This window comes from Cygnus olor, chromosome 10 (genome assembly GCF_009769625.2).
Source record: "Cygnus olor isolate bCygOlo1 chromosome 10, bCygOlo1.pri.v2, whole genome shotgun sequence".
Lineage (NCBI taxonomy): Eukaryota > Metazoa > Chordata > Aves > Anseriformes > Anatidae > Cygnus > Cygnus olor.
The window spans coordinates 15,857,730-15,877,896 of NC_049178.1; the positions used below are offsets into that span (position 1 = coordinate 15,857,730).

The window sequence follows — 20,167 nt, forward strand, 5'->3', positions numbered from 1 at the left end:
TACGGCAGGCCTGCATTTCCCACCTCATTTGTGACCAGTGAGTGCACCACTCCGAAGACACAACACAGGTATAGATGCCTCACGGCAGGCTGCTCCTGCCTCGCTCTGCCACCGCAGAAAGGCTGCCGACTGGTTTTAGTTAGCCCTCGGCTGCTTGCCTTCCCTTTCGCCGGTTCCAGGACCCACCCTGGGCAGTGGCACAGCTCCCCTCCCCAGCCCGTGCCTCCTTGCTCCACATCATTTCCAACTGTTTTGTAAAAATAATTGATCTGGCCACTTTCACAGCTTGTGCTGCTCATTCTTCATTAAATACACCTCTCCTTGGAAAATGCCGTTTACTCTCGCAGGATCACCAGGCATTTATTGCTGGCACAGACAGCAGCCCATAATGTTGACAAATGCTCTAATGATTGGAAAAACACTTACTGGTATGGCAGGCTTTGGGTTTAATCTGCAACATGCTGACAGCACGTAGGGATAAATGCCATATTTATTTGCACTTGAGCAGTAACCACACACACAAGCAGCCTCTCCATACCCAGGTAACATCAGCTATAGCCTGAGGACACTCCAGGTCACACATCAGTCACCTTCCACACTCCCACGTCCTTCGTCTCCTTCAAAGGAAGCAGTCGAGATTCTCCACGTCGCTTTCCCACGGACATCAAACTCCAGGAGCGTAGACGGTGAGGAATTAAAGCAAGTCCCGACGCATTCTCTTCTATGAACACTGTGATTCACCGAAGCCAGGACTGCTCAGGGGAGCTTGTTGCTTTAAAGGAGGAAAGTTCCTCATTTTACACAGAATTTCTGGGAAATGGCAGGAGAGAGAGAGGCTCGTTCCTCTGCTGCGTGAGAGGAAAGGGCCCAACTCCGTGCAGTGCCTGGCTGAAGCCAGAAACCCTCAGCAGGGCTCACAGACCAGCCTATAACAAGTTGCTGTATGCCCTTTCCCCTCTTCATCCAAACATTTCAGGCTGCTATGATCCTGATGTGGAACAAGGGCATTCCTGAGGTCTGAAAAAGACCTCTTTGGGAAGAGGAAAAAAAATATTCATTTCTTGTTTTGCTGTTGCCTGCAACCTAACCGTCACAGCGGAGCACTCAGAACACATCCTTCGGAGTTTAATCAAGGCAGCAGTCTATGTGTGCCTGATGAAGTTAAAGCTTCTCAGAAACAAATCCATGCCCAGTCCCTCCCGTTCAGCTAAGGACGGGAAGGAGAGGAGAGCAGTGCTGCGGTGTTTTTGTCGCTGTGGCCAACTTGGCTGCTCGTCCCTCCAGCGGGACAGCAGGCCTACTGCTCAGCAGGCCCAGGAGAAACCCCCGTGGGTTCCTGTTTTACGGATGCCCACAAGGAGAGCTACACAAAAAGCTATTTCAGACAAAGGTCCACAGCTGGGTAAACTCATAACATGGCTCTACAGTAAAGAAAAACAGATTTCCTCATGCAACGCTGGCTCCCAGAGAGCTATCTTGGCGCGGGTAATTGATAACAGGTCTACGTTTCAGCAGCAGGCAGCAAACAAATGATTCAGCCATTTTTCCCACAACATTTTAGTAGCACGATAAGTTCAAAGTACTTGTTAGGCTTTCTCAAGCTGCTCTCTGCTATCTGAGCACTCACCCCAGGAAGTTGGCATACTTTTTTTTTTTTTTTAAGCATTTGGGAATGTCTGCTTTCACATTCACCGCTAGCCCAGATTGAAGGGCAGCCATTTCAAGCCATGGCAAGACTGACAAACCAAGCCCCGGGAGCCCTGAGAATTTGGCTACAGCCCCGAGCATCTCTGCCAGAAGGGACCACGTTACTGCTACAGGCCACTGGCAGAACAGGGTGCCCAGGGAAGGGGGAGGCTGGCAGCTACTTCGTCTCTTTGCTTTTTTCCTGGGACAGCCTCAGAGAGTTGATAGAAACAGAAAATAACAGCAGTAACCAAACAATCTGAAAAGGCAGAGCCCAAGAGAAGCAGAGCTATGTTTCTCTGAAACGAGTGGATATTAGTTTTCTGACAGTTTAAATATTGTATTCTGCTTACTGACTGTCAGTAAATTTACAAATAGTTGGCAGCTTGGCTTATGACCAGCACCCAAAGGAATGTCGACTGCAGCAATTTAATGGCCTGCTCCTATCAGCAACAGCAGCAACATTTAAAATACTTCTCATTGCTAGTGAGTTTATCTGAAGAAAAAGAAAAAAAACAGCCGAGATGTTAGTTTTACATTTTTCACCCTGCTGAGGCCTCATATTAGATCATTATTCATCCCACACACCCCCAGCCACTTCTCCAAAGCTTTGAATTTTGCTTCGCTCCAACAGCGAGAATTGCAGACTCGATGATGAAAATAGACAACCTCTGGCTTTTTAACAAACAACAAATCCCTCAGTCCCTAACGAAGGCTTTATCCAGTATTTAAGCACCGATGACTCAGCGATGCCGCTACACCAAGACCGGACGGTTTAAGATTCTCCAAGTTTCTTGATGTCAGAACAGAAAACGCGCAGAGACACAAAGCCTTAAAAGAGACCGGTGCTTCTAATGCTTCTAGGGCTTGCAGTACCCCAGAACCCCATTCACCAGCCCCGTACAGCAGAGCGTGCTTCTCCTGCAGGAAGATACTGCAGCTCCTATCTAAGATGCAGCAGCTTCATGCCTCGTGGGTTCCCAGGCCCTCCTCTCCCTTCAAGAGGAGCAGGACAAGGATCACAGAATCATTCTGGTTGGAACAGACCTTCATCTTGGCCAGCTGCCCCCCACCCAAGGACGTGAGCTGGCACCGCTGGATGCTCAGGGCCACGTTCCTCCAGCAGCAGCCACGCAGGGGAGATGCGAGCTCCGGTTCCCTTCCTGGACAAGATCTCCACTGAAAATTTTCAGTAATAATGCTGACAAAGTGGATTATTTTTAAATGGCATCTCCATCTTGTCCAACAGACAGTTAGCCAACAGGGACGAGCTTCTGCCAGCACCTGCTTTACTCAAGGGCCACAACACACCTCCACCAGCAAAGCTCTCCAAACACGAGCTGCACTTGCATGCGGAGAGCATCCCAACAAGGCTGCACACACCAGCTAGGCAAAGCCCCACTGGAGAATTATTTCCTTTACCATAGCTTCCTCCGTGAATTTCTGAGACTTAGCCCTACAGGCTGCACTTGGCAGGCTAAGCTATGAATTTTACTGCAAAGAAATAAATCTACAGAAAGGGTCATAGTTAGTTAAACTCATCAGGAGATTGCAGAGGGTGAAGCTAGTGTGGGAAATGCATCAAAAAGGAAATGGTATCAATATAAATTCAGGATGCCTGCCTAGGAATGTGAACTGTTGCTTTCTATGCAATTACATAGGAGACAAATCGTAGCTCTAGCTGAAAATGTAAACATCTCTATAAGCAATAGGGGAGGAAAAGCAGGGTATCCAAACTAAAAGGCTCTCACACCATTAAATGTAATCACTAAGCAACTATTAGCCAGTCTGAAAAGAAGATGAAAGGATAATGGAGGGAGATATGGGCTGGCAATTACAGGGAAAGTGAAGTGAAATAGTCCATATTTATTTTTGTTTTTATTAAACTTCCACAAATATTAATAGCCAGATTGTACTGGGAAAAAAAGAAAGAAGAAAGAAAAACCAACCCACCACCTAGGGGCTAGGCAGCCTCTCCCCAGATCCCCAGAGACGAGGGCAGACGCACGACTAGCCTGGCTCCAGAGCACGGCACGGCACACCAGGGAGCACAAGTCACGTAACTGGGTGGGACGCTGCTGCTTACGCTAGGCAGGTCCCTTTGGAGCAGATTATGAAAGGCCCAGCGGCATCAGAGGAGTATCACAGCAACAGCAGGAACAAGAACCCAACTTGCTTGTGGTAGGTCTAGGCTTTGGGACGCACCAAGTATCCCACTTCACTTAAGTAGCAGGGGGTTGCTTTAATAAAACAGACTGTCATACCTAGATGCAGCCATCTGCACGGGGCATTTCAGGGCATACAACCACAAGAGGAGATGATGAATTTCTCTCAGAACCAAAGCCTTGGCACCGTATCTAGGAATTACCATTTCACTGCTGCATCCAAGATAAGATACGCAAGACAGTAACGTGCTACAAAGCACTACTGGACAACTTCTCACGGCAGAAAGAGGAGCAGCAGTTGAAGTTACAGTACACCTTTTAACTGCCTCCCACAAAAGCCAGCAGCACATCTGAATCAACACCAATACTCTTCCCAGCATCAAGAGCATCTCCAGGATTCGCTGATAATGTGCCAAGTGACATTATTCTAGCTGTAAACCACAGCAGGGTTCATTTTTAAGATGTCATAAGAGAATTTGCTCACGGAGCATGGTGATTGCATGGGAAACACGTATTTCAGAGCACCTACCTTTCCTTTCAAAAATAATCTATTTTATGTCTCAATAAATCTGTTTGAAACGTTTGGCAAAGAACCCAGCATGGACGTTTCCAGGAGCACTTTTTTAGATGGCATCAGTCTCAGCATTCCTCCAGAGTCTCAAAAACCCTAGAGCAATTTCTGTCGGCACCTCTGGACTGCTTAGAGGTAGGCTCAGAGGTCGCCCTCCTTGCCCACCAAACTAGAAGTCACAGCACGAAGTGACATTAGCTCTAGAACAAAAACCCATGTCTCAATACAAAGCAGGAGCTCTCCAAGACAAGGCCTGTCATCTTTGCTACGTGCCAGTTACCACCTAGCATGACAAAAGCACCACCTCTCGATTGTGCTCACAGAATTGTACCAGGGAGTTATATTTCCCCTTTCAAAGGGTTATACAGAGGAGCCACCGAATCAATAGACTGAAGAAAACATTGGTACTACTTGTAACTCTTTTTGGACATTTGTTATTCTGCTCAGAATAGCAACTGACAGCTGTAAAAGAACCAATGTTTGGGTAAGTAAACGTATACTGTGTAAAATTCTAGCAAGCCAGGCACTAAGGTTACCTCGTCAGTATGGCACATACTCCGATGGCATGCTGTCAGGACAAGAGTGGCGAATTACATGCATCTCCTGCAGAAATATCAGCAAAATGATATAGTTATTCAATTATATTTCCCTGTAAAGGATATTGCTTTCCCACAAAAAGCTGTTTCTTGTTCAGGGCACAAGAAGCAAACAGAGATATATTAAGACATCTGCAGATGATGTTGGAAAGTCATTGCTACAGGTAAAATTGGATTTTTATCATCCAGCCATCTGAACTCTGTTGCAGGCCTTCTATTAATGGCACAAAAATGGTGTTTGTTTTTTTTTTTTTTTTAATGCATCGTTTTTAGAACACATTAAAGGTTTAAGTAGAACTAAAACGAGCCGGTAACGACAGAAGTGCATTGCTTCACAGAAGCAATGGCAACCCCAGAGCTGACCTGCCTCCAGTCACGTCGCCCCAGCACCTCTTCTTCACAGGGGCAAACACAGATCTTGAGGTTTCTTCTCCCTTTGCCGTTCTCAGCATCAGCCTCCTTCCCTAACACCCAGTGCTGCTTCTTAGTAGGCCTACCCTATACGTAGAAATTGTGTTTTAGTTCTCTCATCGGAGAGCATGTGCCAGTTGGAAAAAAATTTAGTTTTAACTTTCAGGCGAAAGAGGAAAGAAAAGGGGAGAGCAGATCCCCAGTGAAGCATTCCCCAAAATGAGCCGAGTTATTCTGCTACACTTGGCAGTTCCTAGAATCCACAACAGCACATACGGTAATAAACACGTTTACTTAACGAACAGCCAGACAGGGTTAAACACTAAGTTCGGACTCGGAAGTTGTAAGTCTTGCAAGCAAAGGACCAGGTTCTGGTTCTTGTTTCTTGTAGGCTGCAACCTCCAGATTCAACCTCAAGTCACGGTTTTAGAAGTAATCTCAAAATTAAGGGAGCTTGCTACTGTTTTACCCAGTCAGGAAACAAAGTAGCAGCTTAACTGCTAAATAAATGATTCTTTGCAACAATTAGAAATAAAATCAAGTCTTTCTGGAATCCCAGAGCAGCTCTGGCAATACAACCCAGGCTCTGCTGCCAGCAGAGCTGTGAGCAGCAAGCCAGATTTACCAGAATAAAACCTCATCAGATACTGAATTAGGTATTCTGCAAGGACCCGAGATCTTTTTCAGCCTTCATACAAACATTTCAGCCATATGCATTCTGCAGCCATCAGTTTTGGCAGGACTAATTCCTTTTTTTAATGACTTATTGGGGAGCTTTTTCTTGGAGCTGCAGTCAGTGGATATAAAGAATGGCCTCCTTTCACAAGATCAGAGATGTTTTTGCACATAAACAGCTGAAAAGAACTGGACTCAACAGTCTGCAGATGCCCATGATATAATAAGAACAAATAAAAAGCTTATGACACTGTAACTCTGCACCAGCAGCGACATAAATCCTGCTGGAAGCACTGGAGCCCGATGGCCTTTGAAATCACTCACAGGTTCTAAAATTCCTGGCAATGCACTGCGGGGATGGTATTAAAACACAAAACCTTTCTGCCAAACAAATACTGAGGCAATAAATAGCGATAGTAAAGCAGAGACAGATAGACCTTTGAATCCATTGGACAAAAATGTTGGAGCCTCGCAGACAGCATGCGGACCTATTTACTGAACCTGAGCAAGCAGCAGCAGATACTGGGAGCATCGAGGCACCCTGCAACACCCTCCTCCCATGTCCTTCTCCAGGCAGCATCGCTCTGGCTGGAAGCATGGAGAGGAGGAGGCAGAAACAATGGGAAAGGAGCTCTTATTTGATGCATAAAAATCATGACTAACTTCTCACTCCCTCACCCAACACCATGCTCCCTCCCAAGGCTTTTCATGGCAGAGCGACATAGATCTGAACCAATACAGAGCTTCCACTGAGCCACAACATAACATGAATCGCTCCATGAGCCTTTAGTATTCATGGGCAGGCGCTTCCTACCTGAACTACAGCTACACCATCACCTAGCAGGTAATTACTTTCAAAACAGGCGGCAGCACAGACAAATCTGTGATTAAGTAAATGCTAATACAAAGAACAGATAACCCTTAGTGTGAATCCAATGACTAACAGAGAACACAACTGGAGCAATAATTTCTTAAACATCCTTGCAGTAATCCTACAAAACATGCATAGCACACTCAATTGTAAAATGCAAAAGGAAACTCATTTTACAATCAGAATTGAATGGAATTCAAATACAAACAGTCATTGAAACCTGAAAGCCTCTGAATTTCCTTCCTCTCAAAGAAAGCAAGCAAATGTGTTTTCTTTCTAGTTGAATGTGTTTAACAACCCTCTCCACAAACAAGCAGGAGAAACGCTCCATGGTCTTTTTTAATATTCCTCACCACTGACACTTTTCTTTAGTAACTAGCAAAAACCGTATGGTCTCTAATTATTTCTGTTTGGGTTTCTTGGTTTTTATTTCTTTTTCCTGCTGCAAGGGCTGGGGAGGTTCTTGCTGTGAAGTCTTTTCCAAGAAGACATTTCAGTCTGAAACTCCGATCCCTCACTGGAGAAGTCAAGTTTGGTTTGGTGAGCACCCACCGAGGCAGCAACCCAGAAAAGCTCATTAAATCATCCCCTTAATTCACAAGGTGACACCGAGCAGAGACCAGGACAACGACCCAGTACGGCACAGCGGTCACCCAGAAACATTAAAGGCGTTTTACACATCCAGGTCTCATCTTCTGTCAATATTTATGGGTAACAGATTCATATAGATTTGCAGCACCCAGGGATCCTGAGATGATCTATTCCCATCTCCCTGTGTAACACAGGCCACATCACATCAATCAATTCCTCCTTGGCTTGCGCTTACACTAGAGCATTTCCCTGTATATCAATCGCTCATTTAAAGCCTCCCCGACAGAGAATCCACTGTGTAACACTTGATAAATTGCTTCAGTGGTTAATTACCCACCCTGTTAAAAAAAAAAACATTTTATTTCCTGACAGTGTATTAGTTATTAAAACTGTGGTAGTTTGATAAAACTGCCTTTTTTTAGTCTTTAGCTAGTGAAAAATGGACTCATATGAACAAAATCTCCCATTCTTACATACTTGAGCAAAGAAGACGTCGAAGTACCACCAGACATCGGAAAGATGGGGAAGGGCTGTTTCAGAAGACCTCCTAGAAGGATGGGTAACTGCAGGGGCCAACTCGCTTACACACCAAGTGTGAACGATGGCTGTTCAATACACCACATCAGTCACCTCAGCTTACTCCATTTACCACCTCAGCAGGCCCGCAGCGCGGCCTGTGCTGCACCAGAGAGCAAGCCAAGCTCCCTGGTAATGGAGGACACTTGGCACCAGATCCCTTGGCCACAAATCTCACTTGCCGGAAGATACGCAGTCACCGATGCCTTATGGTGCAGTTGTGGTTCTGGGAAAGTTGTACTTAAAGAAAAGCAAGTTATATACAAAAAGGTTGAAGGCCTCATGCAGAGGCCCAATGACTACAGCAGAGATGACTTTAGCCAAGCTTGAGGATTCTTATCACATCAAATCAAATTAGTGAGGCAACGTTTAAGTGTTACTGAATCAAGGGAAGAACCTCTCTCAGTTTTGGCTTCTTACACAAACCATCTCAGCAAGCAAAGAGTTACAAGTTCATTTTTCTGAACATGTCAAATATTTGAAGACATGAAACAAGCCAAACATGTATAAGCTTCTTTTGACACGTATAAAAAACACACCGTACTTAACCTTGGCAAATAAAACTGATTGGGCCTAAGCCAGCATTTTTAAGACTTTCAGGATCAAACTCTTCAGTGCAGCGCCTAGGCCATTTATAATAAGAAAAAAAGTTAAAATAAAAAAAAAAAGAAAAAGGAAAAGAAACAATTCTTTACTGACCACCCTGCAACATGCGAACAGCCCAGATCCCTGTCGTGACCATTACTTCTCAATAACAAGGCACCACAAGCTTCAATCCGAGCTTTTTTTTTTTTTTTTAAATAAAAGAAAAGGGCAAGATCTCCGACAGTACCTCTGTCACCAGCCTGAGCCCAGTTCCTCAGGAGGTTAAGAAGAGCCTGCAGGAAGCCTCTTAGAAGTGATTTGGCTTCTGTAAAAACCCTTTGTCTTCAAAGTTTGGTATTATTTTTAAATCCTGACAAGGAATCCAGACATCATAAATACCATCTCAACCCAGAATCCCTCTGATTATTATCAAAGGAATTACTTAATATAAAGTTATCACAATTGTAAAATGCCAAGTTTGAAGTTAATATGATGATGCCTAAAAGTGATTGATATAGCTGGTGAACATCCCAAACCTTCTGCCAACTTGCTCACGGTGTGAATAAATTAAAAAAAAAAAGTTGCTGCACAGCTTTAAGCTGTCAACAGGTTTCATCCTAAATAGTTTTTAAGCCAGTCAAAACATAACACATGGCCAGCTGCACTTGACTTCAGGTTTACCTGCAGCCAGGTAACATTTTACTAGTTCTAGGGAGAATGAACTCCTTCGTACCTGCTGTCCAGTTACAAAGCTGTAAAACGCTCCGCATTGCTTTAAGCCAGGCATCCCTCCCCAGCAGGAAAGCTAGGAGAAACCAGCAAAAAAGGAGAATGCAGAGCTCGGTGCTTCCCAGAGCACTTCTCCAGAGCACGTGAATATTCATCAGAAAGGTCAAGTCTATTGATCACACGCACAGGGGTGCCAAGAAACCCTGAGCTCGCTCGCGTGCCTGTCAGAAATTAGGTTGCAGAACGCAAGCGGGGTAAAAGGTTAATGAAATACAAGCTGAGGAAATAAAACAAGGACACAGATGACTGTGCCACAAGGTCCCAGGGCCAGCTATCCTGGCTGGGGCCCTTTTCCCAGACACGGGGCTGCAGAGACGCAACAGGAGCTCGGAAAGCAGGGTGACACAGGGCACTTTCTTCCTATCAAGGAGGGAGTTGAGATGCCCTCGCAGGCCATTTTGCTCACCACCACCTAAACCCCGTGCGGGAACAGATCCGTGGAGCTCCCAGACTGATTTCACTGGTTACAGATTGCAGACCCTTCTAGTGTTACCTAATCAGAGTATGCTAGCATACATGAAAATAGCTACAATAAAATAAACAAAAAGCTCCAACCACAGCACGCAGTGAGGAATTACACCATTTCACTTTTGTGGAATTTACCTTTACTTTTTTTTTTTTTTAACTATTTTTTTTAATTTTACTTTTTTTTACTATTCACTTTTGTGGAATTGTGGAATTTGTGGAATTTTTGTGGAATTACACACATTTCACTAGTTTGCTCCCAAAATGCCAAAAACACACAAACTATCAAGGACAGTAACACGAGAAGCATTTAAGAATACAGACTCAGGAATACCTATGCAGTATATAAGCTGCCGTTGGACGAGGCGTATGTGGTGGGTAGAAAAAAAAATGATCTGAAACTTGGTATCACTTTTTACAACTGGTGCGTTAAGGCGACAGACTTAGGAAAATATGAACACAATGCAAGACTAAGCCCAACAAAAAGCCTCACATAGTTCACGGCAAACACTCTGCCAGTGCTTCACCAGGTGAAGTAAATTAACCCAGCTGACAATTAGCAAAAATGAATAAACCCCTGTAAAAACCAAGCAGAAAGGAATTTTCAAATATATCAACGCAAAAAACTTGGCACCTTATTTTCAGTTTTTTAACAATGCAATATATTTACCCATTTCTCTATGCTATATGAAACTTAACTCAGTATGAAAACAAATCACTGCAAGCCTTGGCAGATTAGCAAATGTCAGATCAAATTAGACCTTCTCCTGGATTATGCAGGGGCCATACAGGTGTATCACAGTCTAACAGATTCTTTGCTTTCTTGACGTGAATAGGTCAGGACAGCCCAGAGACAAAAGGCAGCAAGATCAGACGGCTACAAGTGCACAGTTTTGGAAGGCCATTTAGTGTTGGCCTTTGCTTTAAACTCATTCACACAGAAATGCTTTGGGAGATGGATAATGCCACAGAAGATAGCGAGCATCAAGAGAAAGTAGTTTTGCGTTCTCAAATCCTTTTCCCTGCAAAACCCCACAGCCCTGCCTCTAACAGGAGCAGCACACGTCCCCGGCCTGCAGAACTGCTGCGCTCTGCGTGTGCAAACATCCCGGGCAGGTTTCAGATCACCGGCAGAAATTAGAGAGATCCCTGAGCTCTGCGCAACACAGACGCACCCCTGGAGCTACACGCAGAGCACACGAGCACGCCTTCCTCCAAAGCCTGGGCTGCTTCAGCGCCTGACCCACTGCTCCCTGCGGGACACCGAGCTGCACAGGGCACCAAACGGACCCCAGCCCAGAAGGCAAATACACAGAAACATTGGGGCTGAGGGGAGAGCCGACAGCGTTACTTCAAGGGAGAAGAATCCACGTTACAAAGGATGGAACTAGGATGCACCAACGAGAACCCAAAGTTTTCCCTGAGCCATGCCGACTCTCCTGCTATTAGGTAAGCCTAGAGAACAACACAGGATCGCTGCCACGGCAGCAGAGGAATGGCACAGGAACCTGACCAGAGCCCAGGGCACCCTTGTAGACAAAACCGGTCTGTGCCTGGCTCCCGTGGCTCCGTTGCCAACAGACTGTCAGAGACGCTGCTGGGAAAGAGTAGAGCACAGGCAGCCGACAACTGCAGGCAGGACTTCTAGGACAGAGCAGCGCCTTTGAAACCCAGCACCCTGCCTGGCAGAAGAGCTAGGACACGAACACACACCCCCCCTTCCACCTGGTGGAAAGAACCAACCCCCCTGCTGTCCTCCTGCCGGGGGCGAGGGGCAGGCAGCAGCAGGAGCACGCCGGGCTCAGCATCAGTCACCCAGCCCTCTCCCTGCATCCCACGCCACTGCAGATCCAGTGCCTAAGGCAAAGTTTACAGCACCTGCAACTATTTCAAAAGGATTTATAGCCTCACCGTGCCACGGCCGCCAGGCATGCCCTCTTCCCTCCTGGGCTGGATGCTTTCGCTCACGCTGCCCCAAGCCCCGCGCGGGACGCTGCCCCAACAAGCTCGTCTTGCAAAGAATCTCTTGCAGCTTCGCTCAGAGCTGCAAACACCGACCTTCTCCTTTCCTTCCCCTTAAGATAATTAGGGGCAGGGGCGGGGGGGGGGGGGCTAGCATTTATCACCAGCCCTTCAAAGCAAAGAGCAAACCCACCCAGGCATCCCCTCCCTGGCCCCTAACAATCCCCGGTGTACGCAGGTGCAGGGAATTAGGCAGAACAAGTCAAGGCTGGGCTCAGTAAGGTATTTAAGCCTGTGCTTATCCCAATGAATTCCAGGTTCTCCCAATTTCATTAGCCCTACCCAGAGCCCAGGGGCGGGCTGCTACGTACCTCTGCTCTTGCAAAGAGAAGAGGAGCTTTGAATTTAGGAACTCGCTGCATGCGCGTCCAGACCGATCCTCGCTGGGACGACCTGTGCTGAGAGTCCTTCGAGTGCAGACTTCCTCCATCTCCATCACATTGTATCACGAGTTAATGACTCCCAATTACATAAGCTGTTTTTAAAAATCGTGGTACAATTAGTTCCAAAAAGCACGGAAGTACCCGACAACTTGGATTCTCATTAAGAAGACACAATTATAAACAAGAATCCAGTTATTCTCAACAGATAGCAGAACTTGCGCTGTTTATAAAAACAATTGTTAAGTTTCTGTGAGACGGGATCGTCTTGTGCTTTTTATTTAAGGAACACAATGGTAAAAGAGCGCAGAACCATTACAATACGTAAAGCCTCTGTGCTTGGATGCTTACTTTGCCTTTTAAAAGGGAAATCAGGAGCACAATAAGGTTTTATTGTTATTCTTTTAAAATACACAAGCGAACAATATAATGCTTGAAAACAATTTCTTGTAAACAATGCTAATAGCAAAAGCAAACAATACCTTAAAACATAAAATGAACTTATATCCTCCTAGATCGAGTTATTATTTTGGCATGTTGATAGGAAATAGAATAAACTATTTGTTAATGCTCAAGTCATTTAGGAACTATAACCACAATGATCTATAAGTAAAGACCAGGGCAGGGAACAGAACCCCAAGCTGAATGTTTAGGATCTTGCTCCTAGGCACACGGGGAGAGGGTTACAGGACCGCCCTTTCTGGCAGGCACCTAAAACCAGGGTAAGAATTTCACTATTTTCAAGGAAGCAAGAAATTAAAGAGGATTTTTTTAAGGAAAAAAAACATACCCAACAGCTTTTCTTGGTAAGACTTGCAGCTTGTAAACTTGATCTACAAAACGTAAGTTTCAGCCAAAGCTGCCACTGGCACCGAGCGCGCAGACGTACGCCACAAGTCGGGCTGGCTGACGGAGAACCTGCCCTGACAGCCAGCAGATGAGGAGCTTAATTAGAAACAAACCAAATTAACCCGAGCTCTCAAGATGGCTCCGAACGATGGGCTCCAAACGGGGAGCGAACAAAGAGCAGCGAGTGCAGCAGCCGCCCAGGGATGCACCTTGAGAAGCGCTTTCAGACTCACTCCCTCTTACTCAAGCCTCTTCCTTGCATCTTAGGGAGAGAGAAAGAAAACAACCAGCCCCAGAATTCAGTCACGCCGTCTGAACCAAGCTCAGCATTCCTTACCTGCCTCCTTTTCCCACTCCCTTACTCCGTTTTGGGATCCCCAGACAGACCGACGGCCGCTGCTGGAGGAGGGTGTGACCACGGCGCTCCTCTGCCCGTACCTGCGTGCAGGACACTGAGCATGCTCCAAATCCCTCGCCAGCCAGGTCTCAAGGGGAAAAAAGATTCCCTGAAAGCAGCTTAGAGATGTCCCAGCACCAGCCCTGGATGAGCTTTATCCTGGATCCGTTTCAAAGCATTTAAACTCCAAAGGGGATAAAGCAGCAAGCAAACTGCACACAAGGAGAGCCTGTTTTAACAACCGGGTCGAAATCGACTCATACGAACAAAACACGGGAAATCGGGGTCCCACTTCAGGCACTGCCAAAACACACCTGCATGCTTGGTAGTGCCTCAGTTTCCCACCTACAAAGAGCAGCTGGAAGTGGCGGGCTTAGTCCTTCTTGTGCTTGCCTTGCCTGTAAAGCATTTGGATAATGCGCAGCCTTTTACAAGGCACTTTTACAATACCTAAGACAACAGGGCCTTGACCCCTGTTATAGCTGCTAAATAGTCTCACATTGCTTGCGTTACTGTAAACCCAGAACTGAGGCAAATAAGGAACGGCTCCCAAGTGGCTGTCAAAAAAGTCTCTTCCAGTATCCAAACAGTGACGGCAATATAAGCAAAGCTGCCGGAGCCAAGACGTGAAATCTTATAGATCGGAAAGGGAAACGGGCAGGAGGACAAAAGCAGCACGCTGCTTCCCCGCGGCTGCAAGAGCACGCTTGGTTCGGGGACTACCGCTTCCCCGGAGCTGAAGGCTGCCAGGAACCTTGCACCAAAGCCCGATCCAATTTCCATAGACTTTCCCCTTATGTCTCCTGCACTCCGGCTTCTTGCCCATTCCTCTTTGCCCATTTGACAACAGGATCCCCACGACGTGTCTGTGTCATACCTAAGATGAAAATCCTAAAGCAGCCAGCTTCTCATGCACTCTCTGTCGATGCAGGAACCTCCACCTGCAGAAATACCCGCTCCTCCATGCATCTGCCTCGTAAATAATGCTATTTTCCCAGGTCTTCCCAGTCTGCAAACGTGCCCTTGTTATGGAGCAGGGGCTCTGGGGGTGCAAGAGCGGTCGCAGTGCAGCCAGGTGGGTAAGGAGCCGTGCTTTCAGTACGTGTAGGATAGTAAGGGGAAAAGATTTGTTCTGCTGCCTTCCCTGTGACTGACAAAGCGAGTGCCATTCTTTGGAGTCGCCTCTTGCCAGGGCTGAGACTGCAGATCGGTAAGACTAAAGAAAGATTAAAGCCAGGCTGTCTTTACTGTAAGATCATATGGTGATTATGGTCGAGGCCCTTTCTTTATAAGCTCTTGTTTTCCATGGCTTGTAGCTTTCTCAAAAACAAACAGACAAAACCTTTGGCTTGAAATATCTTTCAAACAGTCTTAGCCCAGAAGGATGCTCCAGGAGCTTAAAGGGCAGCTGTCTGATCGGCTGTTTGGTTACCAGGAAAATGAGGCACTGTTTCTACCAGGTAAAGACTGTTCGTTCTCCTCTTATGCTCTAAATATTTTTGTAAGTAAATTTTAGATTTTCAAGCCAGACAGGGCCCATCTGACGTTGCAGTCCATAAAAGAAGCTGTATCCGAGTACAGTGATTCCCATACGGGATGGGAAAAAGGTTACACTGGTGGAAGACTTTGGCCACGTTAAGGTTTTGGGGGTCTATTTATTTTCTGCTGACTGTTTGCTGTTGGTTGTGGGTTCTCTGGTCATAAACCAGTACCCCCAGCCATCGCACCCCGAGCACACCTCTCGGTGCCCTCATCTCCAGCTTCTACGCCAGCAGCTCGGCAAAGAGCAAAACTCGTGCTTCCACGAAGAAGCTACCTGCAGTTCTCATGGTTTCGCCTTTAAAAAGTCCATCACCGCAGTGAATACGCTTTTATCAAGTGTGGCAGAAAACAAACTTCAAAATCTAATCACATGCACTTGTGCGAGGAGCTTTAAAAAAGCCGTGCTGTGAGGCACGCCAGGCTGTTGCAACCCATCCAATCCCAACGCGCTCGGTTCTGAGCCAATGCAGCGCTGAACTTCTCCTTAACGACTTCGGTGCTGCCAAGACTGATGATTTTCACACATATCTGATGGTGGTCTAAAAAAGCTCAGCTCCTGGAGTCATGCGATAAAGTAGAAATATGCACTTTTATTAAGTAAAAGCCTTTTAGATCATCATTTTTGCCCAAGGAATAAAAAAAAAAATAGTGAAACTTTACATTATAAAATGCGAAAAATCCTAGAGCTAAAAACCCCTTACCGTCTACCTTTGCTTCCAATATTGGGGGTGAGGGGTGCTTAGTAAGCTAAATGATTTTTTTCTTGAGCTCAACTCACAACTTCCATGAACATCTAAAATATTTTCTTCAGAAATTTATGCTGTGCATAATTCTGAGCAATGAATAAATTCAGGGAAACGAGCTCTCCACCATTACTTCCATAATATGAAACAAGGTGACATTCACAGGATAAAGTCCCAATTATTCCTTTAGTTCTTGCTGTCATGACAGAGTGCTCTTTCTCTAAAATGGTTTAAAAAAAAAAAAAAAAAAAGAAGAAGAAAAGCAGCACATTCTGAGAAGCAGTAAGGGCACAGAAGAAAGGGTCCATATTTCTTTTTAAGACCTTTGCCCCCAAATCCCAATATTTCCAGAGAGGTTCCAGGCCCTATCCCCTAATTTTGGAGGTGAAACTCCCAATGAAAGCCAACGCAATGTTGTCTGCTGGTGCCTGCCAATTCTGAACCACCTCTGGGAGCGAAGCACGACTAGCAGTACGAAATAATAACAAAAAACAAACACCTGCACCCCCAGCCCAGCTTGTGCTGGGGCAGCGCAGCCCCGATGCTGAGCCGCAGCCCCTACTACACTGGGGGAATGGACCAAAGCTCCTCCGTCACCTCCTGACCCACACCCAAAGCACCTCCAACACTGCAGGAGGGGATGGGGAGGCGGTTTGGGACCCTCCTCTTCCTCACAGCCCCCCCACCGCCAAGCACCACGCGCGTTTGCCGTTCCTCCAGCGGCCGCCGGGTTCCTCCCGCAGCAGACGGTGGCTCCAAGCGCTCCGTGTCCTCGCGTCAACTCTTCACCCCGACTCATTAAGATGTTCCTCCCCGCTGCCCCCTTCCTCCGCAAGCACTGATGGGCTTGTTTGCAAATCCAGTGCACACTCGGTAGAGCTCAGCAGGCTTTAAACGCTAATATTCTCATGCATATACGGAAAAGCAAACTTTATTCTAAAAAGAAGTGGCAGCTTCTAATTTAAGGATATCCAGTTTGACTGCTAGGCACAACAGAAATTACCTATTTGCCATGTAGGCAAACAGGCTGCTGTAATGCCAACCCGATGTGCAAATGAAGGCTGCCGTCTTCTGCCCTGCGCGGCCAGTGCCTGGGTCCCCTTTACCGTTAACCCTTTCTGCCTGGGCTCGCTCCCTAGGAGCCCCATCGTATATTCTACGGATGAAATTCCACTCCCTCTGCTAATGCCATCGACCGTTCGCCAAGAGGAAGGCACAAATTAAGTTATTTTATAGTTAGGCTGCCCATCAGGGTGAGGGCGAGGGAGCGGGTGGATGGGGGCGCAGGCAGGGACCAGAATCCCACCGGATCCTAAATGCAGACAGAGCCGCGCGTCTGCCTCACCCATCTGCTTTTATTTAAAAAAAAAAAAATACATTCTTCTTTGTATGTGTGTGCATACATCTCAGAATGCCTACACATATGCACACAGACAACCACAACCCTCCAAAACGCGGACTGGTATCACGTGCACCGTCACCACAGACAATAGGGAGCATTTCGTGTGCCCATCACCAGCAGACTGAGCAAAGCTCCCTCGGCAGCCCCGCAGAGGTGTCCGCGACCAGTGGGTTCCCCACGACGCACAAAGCTTTATCCGCTTTACTCCGCAACCTGCTGAATTGCTGGAATATGGTTAGCTGCCACACACCCACCCCAGATCCGTAACCCCACCGCCGGCAGCTGTTCCCTGGGCCGGGGTATTTCCAGCAGATGTCATGGCTGGGTAAAACAACCAAGACTTCCAAAATCGGGGCCAGGGGAGGCGAAGCAGAGCCCAGCCCCCGCACCCAGCTGCAGCACCACCACGCCGAACAGCCGCACGGCAGCGGCCAGGGCTTGGAGAAATTTCAGCCTTTCCTTAGCGGCATTAAAAAGCCATCAGCTTCCAGCGAGTCGAGCAGCAGAGACTGAAATTCAGTGTTTAAAGGATGATTAAATACAAGTGACTTAAATTATACATTCCAGTTGCTGGAACTGCCACCATTTAACACCCACCATCTATCCCCCGTTTCCTCCGACGCTGATTGCTGTCCTCTAAAAGACGATCATTTTCTTACAGGCGCTCAAGCACAGAACCAGGGATTTATGAATTGGAGATAATTAAACGGGTTTGCATTACAAATAGGGTAAAAATGTACATTCCGTGGGCCATCTGAGAACACTTAACAAGTCAAAACGGCCGTTTTCATACCTGACAACCTGCCTGCTCTCTGTCGAGGCTGCTAACCCATGAAGGGTTGGTGGGATTTTCCAGACAGGGACAAGCTCTTACCCAACATCTCTAATCCACAGAGCTCAAAGCTCTCTGCAGAACAGTCGCTGACCCCTCTCCTTAAGTAGGGAAACTGAGGCACAAGTCTTGAGCAGTCCTGGGGCAAGCTGGTTGCGATGGCCACCACCGGCACCATGCTGCCAGCCACCAAGGCCACGGCCCTGCCCTGACACATTGCCACCTCCCAGCTGGCAGGGACGTGCCACACCTGAGCAACCTGCGTCCTGCTTTGTGCTGAAACCCCCAGCACCTGCGAGCTTCCTGGGCTCCCGCTGTCTCAGGAGGTGTTTGATGCAACAAGGCGTCAGCACTGGTTGCTTCAGAGTGCTTAACACGCTTTCATGCATTGCAAAACGCTGTTCTGGACCAAAAATAAACCTGGCAAACCGGCCAACGGAGAGATCCAGTCTCCCTTCCCAGCCCTGCTACCGAATCGCCCTGGACACAACGCAGTGCAGGGACAGGGAGAGCAAAGCCCCACGACATCCTTCCCGCACCGTGGGCTCGTGCAGGACGCCCCCCTCTCCTCCTCCGTGACAAGTGCACGTGTGGGTTAACCCCTGCCAGTACAAAAGCAGACGGTGGAGCATGGGCATCCCATTAATTGCAAAGAAAAGCCCTTTTAAACTGATTCCCTCCCCCTTTCCTGAAATCTATAAGCCAGAAAACGCAGTATCGATCTCGCTGCCTGGCAGGAATGAGAGAGACTTATTAAGCACAGAGATCTCAGGGAAGGAGTCCCCAAGGAATATTTTCACTGGACCAAGGGCCCTTACAAAATGCCAGGAGGGAAAGGAAAAAAAAGTAAAAAGCCTAATCCTGGGTCTTCACTGCCAGCTCGCTTTGCCCTGCGCTCGTGGGAGCCCAGAGCACCGCAGACTCAAACAGAAGCAGAGGCTCGGAGATGCCCCGAGGCGAGCTGTGCCCACGGGCACAGGGCAGGGGGAGAGGAGAGGCGATGCAAACAGCAGCAAATGTAACCAGGGACTCATGGCACGCAGCAAATAAACGGTGATGTAACGGCTTTTGCAATTAAAATTCAAACAAAAATGACAATCCCACAAGGGGAAGGATGGCAGTGGCGGGAGGGGGCGCGGGGACTCCACCACGTTCACCTCTGCTGCTGTTGTAACACCCCAAACGGCAGCTGCAGGCAGGAACAGAGAGAGGGCAGGAAATATCTATGGGACAGCAGCAATTTGTGATCTACAACGGTGCTTGAAGTTTTCATGGCTGCACCGAGAGCAGAATTTATATCCCAAATCCACGCCACAGCCTCTAACACTGCTACTGGTTTTGACCCCCGGCCCCCGAAAGCCCCGGTAGCAACTGATGGGTTCACGACTAAAATAGACCTTGCATGGTGAGGGGATGGACAGGGAGCAAGAGCGGGGGGAAAACATTTAAGAAGAAGTGCCACAGAAAAAAATCCCACACCTTCCTCAACGTTTTGTCACTGACGTGAGCTGGGTTCTCCCACGGAAAATGGGCACTTCACCTGCTTCCTACCCCTCCATGGCGATAGGGGGGTAGAAAGCAATTCCGGAGAAATCGCATGCCCCAAACCCCATGGAGATGGGTTTAACACACACCATCCGTAGCAGGCGCTCGTTTAACTGCTCTGCAAATCCTCCCATGAAGCAGAGCTGCAATTTCTTTTGCTCCTGCTTCATTACCCTCACAGTGAGAAATTCTCCCCCCCAACGCTCACCTTGAATATTTTTTTCAGGCAAATAAAGGTATTTTCCCCCAGTGGCTCCTAAAAACTGATCGTTATCCTTTTTACAGAAATCTTTTGTGTGTCAGAAAATGAACCGCCTGCGCTCAGGCTTGCACTTCCAGACACGATTCCTTCAGCCTCCCCTCTCCAGCCCCATTTTCCGAGCCCCCAGTCTGCGCGGCTCATCTCCAGACGCAGCAGTGTGAGCGTTTTCCTCCTGCCACGCACTGCCCGCACCGCTCAGCACAACGGGAAGT

At 47.4% G+C, this 20,167-nt stretch overlaps 1 protein-coding gene across 19 annotated transcripts in view; it reads right to left on the bottom strand.

Moving 5' to 3' along the window:
• The window catches only part of MAGI1 (membrane associated guanylate kinase, WW and PDZ domain containing 1), a 324,538-nt gene that overhangs the window by 260,393 nt on the left and 43,978 nt on the right, over nt 1-20,167 (bottom strand). Inside the window, exons 1-2 of one of the 19 annotated variants that reach the window (XM_040568210.1) lie at nt 13,570-13,747; nt 12,315-12,478 (exon numbers count right to left, since the gene is read on the bottom strand). The exons of 17 other annotated variants lie outside the window; for them this stretch is intronic. The gene's annotated coding sequence lies outside the window, so the exon portion shown is untranslated. Of the gene's footprint in view, nt 1-11,892; nt 12,046-12,314; nt 12,479-13,569; nt 13,748-20,167 lie in introns of those variants that run through there. One more of the 19 variants, XM_040568211.1, reaches the window with a different exon arrangement.